This window comes from Cricetulus griseus, chromosome 9 (genome assembly GCF_003668045.3).
Source record: "Cricetulus griseus strain 17A/GY chromosome 9, alternate assembly CriGri-PICRH-1.0, whole genome shotgun sequence".
Taxonomy (NCBI): Eukaryota; Metazoa; Chordata; class Mammalia; order Rodentia; family Cricetidae; genus Cricetulus; species Cricetulus griseus.
In genome coordinates, this window is record NC_048602.1 from 23,633,564 (window position 1) to 23,640,981 (window position 7,418).

Below are 7,418 nucleotides of genomic sequence, written 5' to 3' on the forward strand. Positions count from 1 at the left end.
GTGCCAGAACCGCATCTCAAAGTTTATGTGACAGAGAAAAAGACCCGTTGTAGGAATCTACCTGTGTTGCATTGTTTTATTTTGGGGGGCTGGTGGTGGTGGTGGTGGTGGTGGTGGTGGTGGTGGTGGTTAAATTCATGCCAAACATTGTTGGCAAGAGTGTGGGTAAACAGTCTGAGGCGAGTACAAGTTTGGAGAGCTTTAACAGCTTAGCAATTCCAGGAATTTCCACTTCAGAGACCAGAATCACGCAATGTTATTTTTATGCCAGGTTCATTGCTACATTTTTGTTTTACTTTAAAAAGAGAAAACTGTATATGTAGATATTTGAGGCTGGCAAGACGTAAAGGCCACTGCCCTGTGGCTGTTGACCTGAGTTGGATGTTGAAGCCCCACAGAGTGGAAAGAGAGAATTGATTTCTGGGGGTTGTCCTCTGACCTCCAACACACACACACACACACACACACACACACACACACACACGCACGCACGCACGCGCACACACACACACACACACACACACACACACACACACACACATATATATATATATATATATATATATATATATATAAATAACAAAGGCGTAGGACTGAAAAGATGGTTCAGTGGATGAGAGTGTTTGTTGCGGTTCCCAGCACCCAAGTCAAGGGCCACACAATCCCCTGTAACTTCAGCTCTAACACCCTCTTCTGTCTTCTGAGAGTGTATGCACAGACACACAAACACACTTACATGTAAACACACCCTGGAACATGTATGGAGGTCAGAGGGCAACTTTTGGGGGTCAATTCTCTCCTATGATGTGGGCCCTGGGACTGGACTCAGGTTGTCAGACTTGGGTACAAGTAACAGGTACTGACTGAGCCATCTCACTAGGCAGTTCACTGCCGCAGTTTTGAACTCATCACTGTGGATGGCTGAAAATCTCAGGAAGATATCTGAGGAATAAAATCCAGACCCAGTGGAATCTTGTATGTCCTCAAAAAACAAAACAAAACGAAGACGCTAGGTAATGTAGTAATGAGGAGAACGCCACAAGAGCTGCCTGTACTCAGTCTCCCTATGCGCTTGGGGACTAGAAAGATGTCTAGGTGGTTAAAAATCACCGACTGCTCTTGTTTGAGAACTGACCGTCATTGGGTTCTCAGCACCCGCAAAGCAGCTCACAGCCCTTCTATAAAACTCCAGTTCCTAGGGGGATCTAGAACTCCTTTCTGGCTTCCAGAGCACCGAGCATGCTCGGGGCATGGGGTGGGGGGCGGGGTGGTGGACAGACATACCCGCAGGCAAAAGACAGAAAATAAAAAATAGATCTTTTTTTTTTTTTAAAGAGGGAAGAGGGAGAGAGGAAGGAGGAGAAAAAAATGATGAAAAAAGAAGGAAAGAAAGAAAGAAGACATGGTGGTTCATACTTGCAATCCTACCACTTAGGAGGTGGGCAATGAAGATTCCATACAATAAACCCTGCGTTGGTGGCGCCCGCCTTTAATCCCAGCACTCGGGAGGCAGAGGCAATTGGATCTCTGTGAGTTCCAGACCAGCCTGGTCTACAAGAGCCAGTTCCAGAACAGCCTCCAAAGCTACACAGAGAAACCCTGTCTCCAAAAACAAAACAAAACAAAGATCCCATACAATAATAATACAAGGAGTTGGAGGTCAGCTTTTACTCCATGAGCCCTAGTCTCAAACAAATGAGCAAACAACAAAGTGGGGGGGGGCGTTGAGGAAAGAAAGAAAAGCAACAAATTTAGAAACGGGTAAACAGGAAGAATTTCAAAGAGGAGAGAACAAGGGGACTTGTCACTTGGGGGTGGGATCTGGAGAGGCCATCCGTGGTGGACAGAGCTGTCCCAGAGAAGCCTGACCCCGGTGCAAGGACTGTGGCGAGCTCCTCGTCCGGGGGCTTGGGGTTCTTGGGAGGGAACTGAGGAGCCATTGAGGAAATTTTAAGCAGGAGAAGTCATATGATGGGATTAGCGTTTTAGAGACATTCCCGTGGGACCCGCGTGGAGGCGGGCCGCATTGGTGGTGGGGAGGGAGACGGAGGCCGGGGGTTGGCAGTGAGCTGGTCCAGGTGGCTGGGAAGGTACCCTCTGCTGGGGAAGGCGCTGACTGAGGGACACACTCCATTCTTACACAGTGACTTTCTCCCTGGCTCCTCGGCTCCCAGCCTAGACTCCAGCCCCACACATTACAGCTCCCCACTTAAACAAACGGAATAAAAACAAACAGACAAGAAAGTGTGTGCGCGCAGGCAGAGATCAGAGGACAGCCTGCAGCGGGGGGGGGGGGGAGATGTCGGTTCTCTTCTGCCCTGTGGGTTGCAGAGATGGAGCTCGGGTGGGTCTGTGTGGAAGCCAAGCTCCTTTGCTTGCTGAGAGGTCTGGCTGGCTCCACCGCACCTCATTTTTTGAGTTGAACAACACCTGGGGCTCCTCTTCATGCTCGACAATAAAAACCAGCCCTTCCCCGCCCCTATAAGGTTCTGCTGGCCCCTCACCTAATTTCTGGTGATGGGAGGGGCCGGATGGGGAGCCGAGCCTAGCTGTATAGCTCAGGTTGGCCTTAAAACTCGTGGTCCTCCTGCCTCAGTGTCCAGAATGCTAGGCTTACCGAGGTCAGGCACAACAAGGCCCAGCATTCCCTCTCTTAATTTCCCGCCTCCTGCCTCCTTTGCTGCCCCGCCCCGCCGTCTTTGCTCTTTGTTTGCGATGCCCTTCCTTTGGAATGGTTCCTGTGATGTTTTCCCTGCCGCAGACATTGCCAGAGATGTGTGTATGGCCGGTGTGTGCTATCTAAAATGATCCTCGACTATCTTTCTTAAAACAGAATCATTATTACTACTTAAATCTTTTATGTTTATTTATACGTGAGTTGGCGTGTGTGCGCACGCTTGTGCAGTGCTCAAGGAGGCCAGAAGAGGGCAGCAGATCTCGTGGGGGAGGTTGGGGAGAGGGGAGGAAAGTTAACGCTGGGAATTGAACTTGAGCCTTCGAGAAGAGCAGTAAAAGCTCTTAACCTCTAAGCCATCTCCCCAGCCCCAATTTTCTTCTTTAAAAATAAGTTTGTCTTACACAGAGAAACCTCGTCTCGAAAACCCAAAAAAGTAAAAATAAATAAAAATTTTGTCGGGCCAGGCATGGTGGCACAGGCCTTTAATGACAGCACTCAGGAGGCAGGGGCAGGTGGATCTCTGTGAGTTCGAGGGCAGCCTGGTCTCCAGAGCGAGTGCCAGGACAGCCAGGGCTACACAGAGAAACCCTGTCTTGGGAAACCAATGATGATGATGATTTTGTTACATGTATTTATTGATAAGTGGGGGTTGGGAGTGCACGTGTGCTAAGGTATGAACGTCGACGTCAGGGGACCCTTGCAGTGACCAGTTCCTCTTCCGCCGTGTTGGTCCCAAGGATTGAACTCAGGTCATCAGGCTTGGCAGCAAGTGTCTTTATCTGCTGAGCCATCTGGCCAAACTGACCCTTGTTTTTCAATATTGTACTTACTTCTAACAGATCTTAGAGTATTTGGGAATCACTTGGGATGGCCAGTGCCGTCTGGGAACCATACTGCTCTTAGTACCATCCGTTTGTGGGCAGGTAAAAAGAGACGAAGGGGGTTGGTGATGTAGCTCTGTTGGTAGCGTACCAGTCTAGCTTGCAGTTTGATCCTAGCACAAACCAGTCTTGGTGTCCTCAACCCAGCACTTGGGAGTTGGAGGCAGGTGGATCAGAAGGAGTCCAACCTGAGACCCTCTCAGAAGAATGAGGACCTAGAATGGTTGAGGAGTGGGGCGCTAGAAGGAGTCAGATAAGGACAGAGAAGCTTGGGAGTTGCTGGCATCCTTACAGTAACTGATGCTTTGGAGAGGCAGAGGGTCCACCTCTCCCGGCGCCATCACTACAACTGTAAAACTTGGGACACACTGAGGCAGGTTTGGCAGCCAGCTCTGAGCATGGGTGTGCTTGGGAATAGCATGATTCTTTTTTCTTCGAGGACAGGGTTTCTCTGTGTTTGGAGCCTATCCCGGAGCTTGCTCTTAGACCAGGCTGGCCTCGAACTCACAGAGATCCCACCTGCCTCTGCCTGCTGGGATTAAAGACCACTGTCAGGCTTTGTTTTGTTTTTAGGTAGAGTCTTGCTATGAATATCAGGTTTGCCTGGAACTCACAAGGATCCTCCTGACTCAGCGTCTCCAATGCTGGCTGGCATTACGAGCCTGTGCTACCACTCAGGAAATGGATCCATTTCTCTCTTCACTGTCTTCCCTGAATTACAAAGGCTGTGGCGGAGGCAAGGTGGGTGGAAGCCACGGCTTCCTTAGCCCACCCGCCACGTCCCCCAGATTCAAACCAGCTACAGGTGGTTTCTGTCTCTTCGACAACCCTGGTGACCTTCTGGGTGCTCAGTTTCCTTGGCCTCCTGTCAGGACTTGTCTTTTCTTCAGGGGGCAGCATCCAGAGGGGCAGGCCCTGTTTCTCCAACTTGGACTTTTTGGTTCTATTCTTGTGTTTTTGACCCAGGGCCTCCTTTAGCCTGGGCCATCCTTGAACTCTGGATACTACTGCCTCTGCCTCCCAAGTACTGGTACCACCAAATTTACTTCACTCAGAAAGAGTAAGTCTTGCTTCTGGACCTCCATTGCTGAGTGGAGAATACTGTATGTATGTATGTATGTATGTATGTGTACATATGCGTTATATATACTAAATAAAACTTATTTATTTCATGAAGATAGGTGTTTTGCCTGCATGAATGTCTGTGCACTGCATGTGAGCCTGTTTCCCACGGAGGCCAGAAGAGGGCGCCAGTTACAGATAAAGTACGCCTCCATGTGGGTGCTGGCCCTCTGCAAAGGCACCAAGTGCTCTTAACCATAAACCATCTCCCCAACCCTAGAAAATACCTCTTCATTTTTACTTGCTTACTTATTATTTGGGGGGGGTAGCATGCATATACCACGGTGCATACGTGGAGACCAGAGGACAACTTGCAAGAGTCCTCTCTTTCTCTTCACCAGGTGGGTCCCAGGGTTGTCAGGGTAGGCAGCAGGTTACCTTTACCCACAGAGCCATCTCTGGCCCCAACACTGAGAACACCACTGAAGTCTAGCATCTCTGGGGAATGACTTTGTTCCCCAGGGATGGAACTTTCTCAAGTTGGCAATTGTTGGCCAAAAGGAGTTTTATTTTCCCCCTGACTACCTCTCAAAGCTTTTCTTCCATGTGATACATAAGACTCAGAGATAAAAAGCCCATAATGCGAATGAACGATTGAGCAAAATTGTTTTAGAAGGAACCCCGGCTGGTTGGTAGAACACGTATTAGCCTTGTGCACTGTAAAATAAAAGCAAAACAAAACAAAACAAAAATCTAGGGCTGGGGGAATGGTTCCTTAGGTAAAGCGGCTGCTTTGCAAGCATGAGGATCTGAGTTCGGATCCCCAGCACCCGTAGAAGCAGGTGGGTGCAGCAAGATTCTAGCCTAGCCAAGTACCGTCTCAAATACTAAGGTAGGGCGCTGATGAGATGGCACAGTGGGTAAAGGGGCTGGCTGCTAGTCTGGTGACCACATGGTTCGAGAGAAAGAACTCCTGAAAGATGCCTTCTGCCCTCCATGCCCATCATAGCATGTGCACACACGCACACACAAGCACACAAAGGCACGTGCACACACACATAAGCATACACACAAAAGCACACATGCACACACAAACACATCCACACACGCACACATCCACACACACACACACACACAAACACACACATACACACATACACACGAGCACAAACACATGCACACATACTCACAAGCATGCACACAAAAACACACATAGACGAAAGCACACATGCACACACACAAGCATACACACACGTATACACTGTAGTAAAAAATGAAGTAAGGTATAGTGTGATTGCACAGGACACCTCCAATTAACCTCTGGTCTCCACAGGGAGAAGCACACGCAGGGTCACACATTCGCACAGACATATGTGTATATGAACTTACCACGCCCACATTAGTGAATGAATGAATGAATGGATGGATGATCCCCAGACTAAGATATAGGACACTGCTAGCTACCAGCAGTCACAGAAACTTCCTACGTGCCTCCTCCTACATTTAACTTCTCTAAGCAGCTGAGTTTTGCAGAAAAGTGTTATCCCCCAGGCATGTGGCATATGTCTGTTATCTTGTCATTTGGGAGGTGGTGGCAGGAGAATAGAAAGAAACCCTGTCTTGAAACAGCCCCCCCCCCAAAAAGAGTTGCTGTGGTCATGGTGTCTCTTCAGCAATAGAAACCCTAACTAGGACAGGTGGCATGTGCCATCACCCAGCCAGCCATCGCGGGCTCCATAATTCCGTGTGAGAGCGATAGGAGGGGGTCAGAGAGTAGAGACGAGATACAGAGCTGGGTGGTCCAAGCTGGGCATTCGGCTGTGATCACGGACAGTGCAAAGATGCAAAGCCAGGCTCTGAGTGCAGATAACACATGCCATTTTCCCGCCCTCTGGCTGTTGGAGGGGGAAGGAATGGAGCAAGGAGAGTGGGGGAGAGCGCTGGTTCTGCGTCTTTGTGGCTTATCTGCATCCTATGTGTGTTTAATCCCAGCATTCGGATGACGGAGGCAGCTGTATCCCTGCGAATTCAGAACCAACCTGGTCTCCACGGTGAGCTCCAGGCCAACCAAGGCTACACGGTGAGACCCTGTCTCAAAACTGAATAGAAGTAAATACAGTCCGGGATGATTGGGACTATCTGTTTTGTTCACTGCGGAGTTCCCACAGCTTTTATAATGTCTGGCACAGAAGGGTCACTTAGCACAGGGATGAGATGGAGAATGTGGGAGCCAGCCACTCTTTCCCTCCTTTCCTGGATGCTTTCTCCTCCTTTACCTATCTAGGTATCCCCTTCGAGGACCAGGCTAATGCTGCCTCTGCAGAGAAGCCCCCCGGGCCATCCTATCTACGATGGTGTGCTCTGGCTATTCACTGTGTGTGTGCGCGTGTGAGTGTCAGGAGCTGAATTTAGGATGTTGCTAGGCAGGGGTTCTACCACTGAGCCACGCCCCCAGCCCCTCACTGGGGGATTCTAGGCAGGGGCTCTACCACTGAGCCACGCCCCCAGCCCCTCACTGGGGGATTCTAGGCAGGGGCTCTACCACTGAGCCACGCCCCCAGCCCCTCACTGGGGGATTCTAGGCAGGGGCTCTACCACTGAGCCACACCCCCCAGCCCCTCACTGGGGGATTCTAGGCAGGGGCTCTACCACTGAGCCACGCCCCCAGCCCCTCCCTCACTGGGGAATTCTAGGCAAGAGCTCTATCACTAAGCCACACCCCAGCCACTCGGATGCATTTTAGGCCGGTGCTCTACCACTCATCCACCCCTGCCCCAGCTCCTCACTGGTAAATTCTA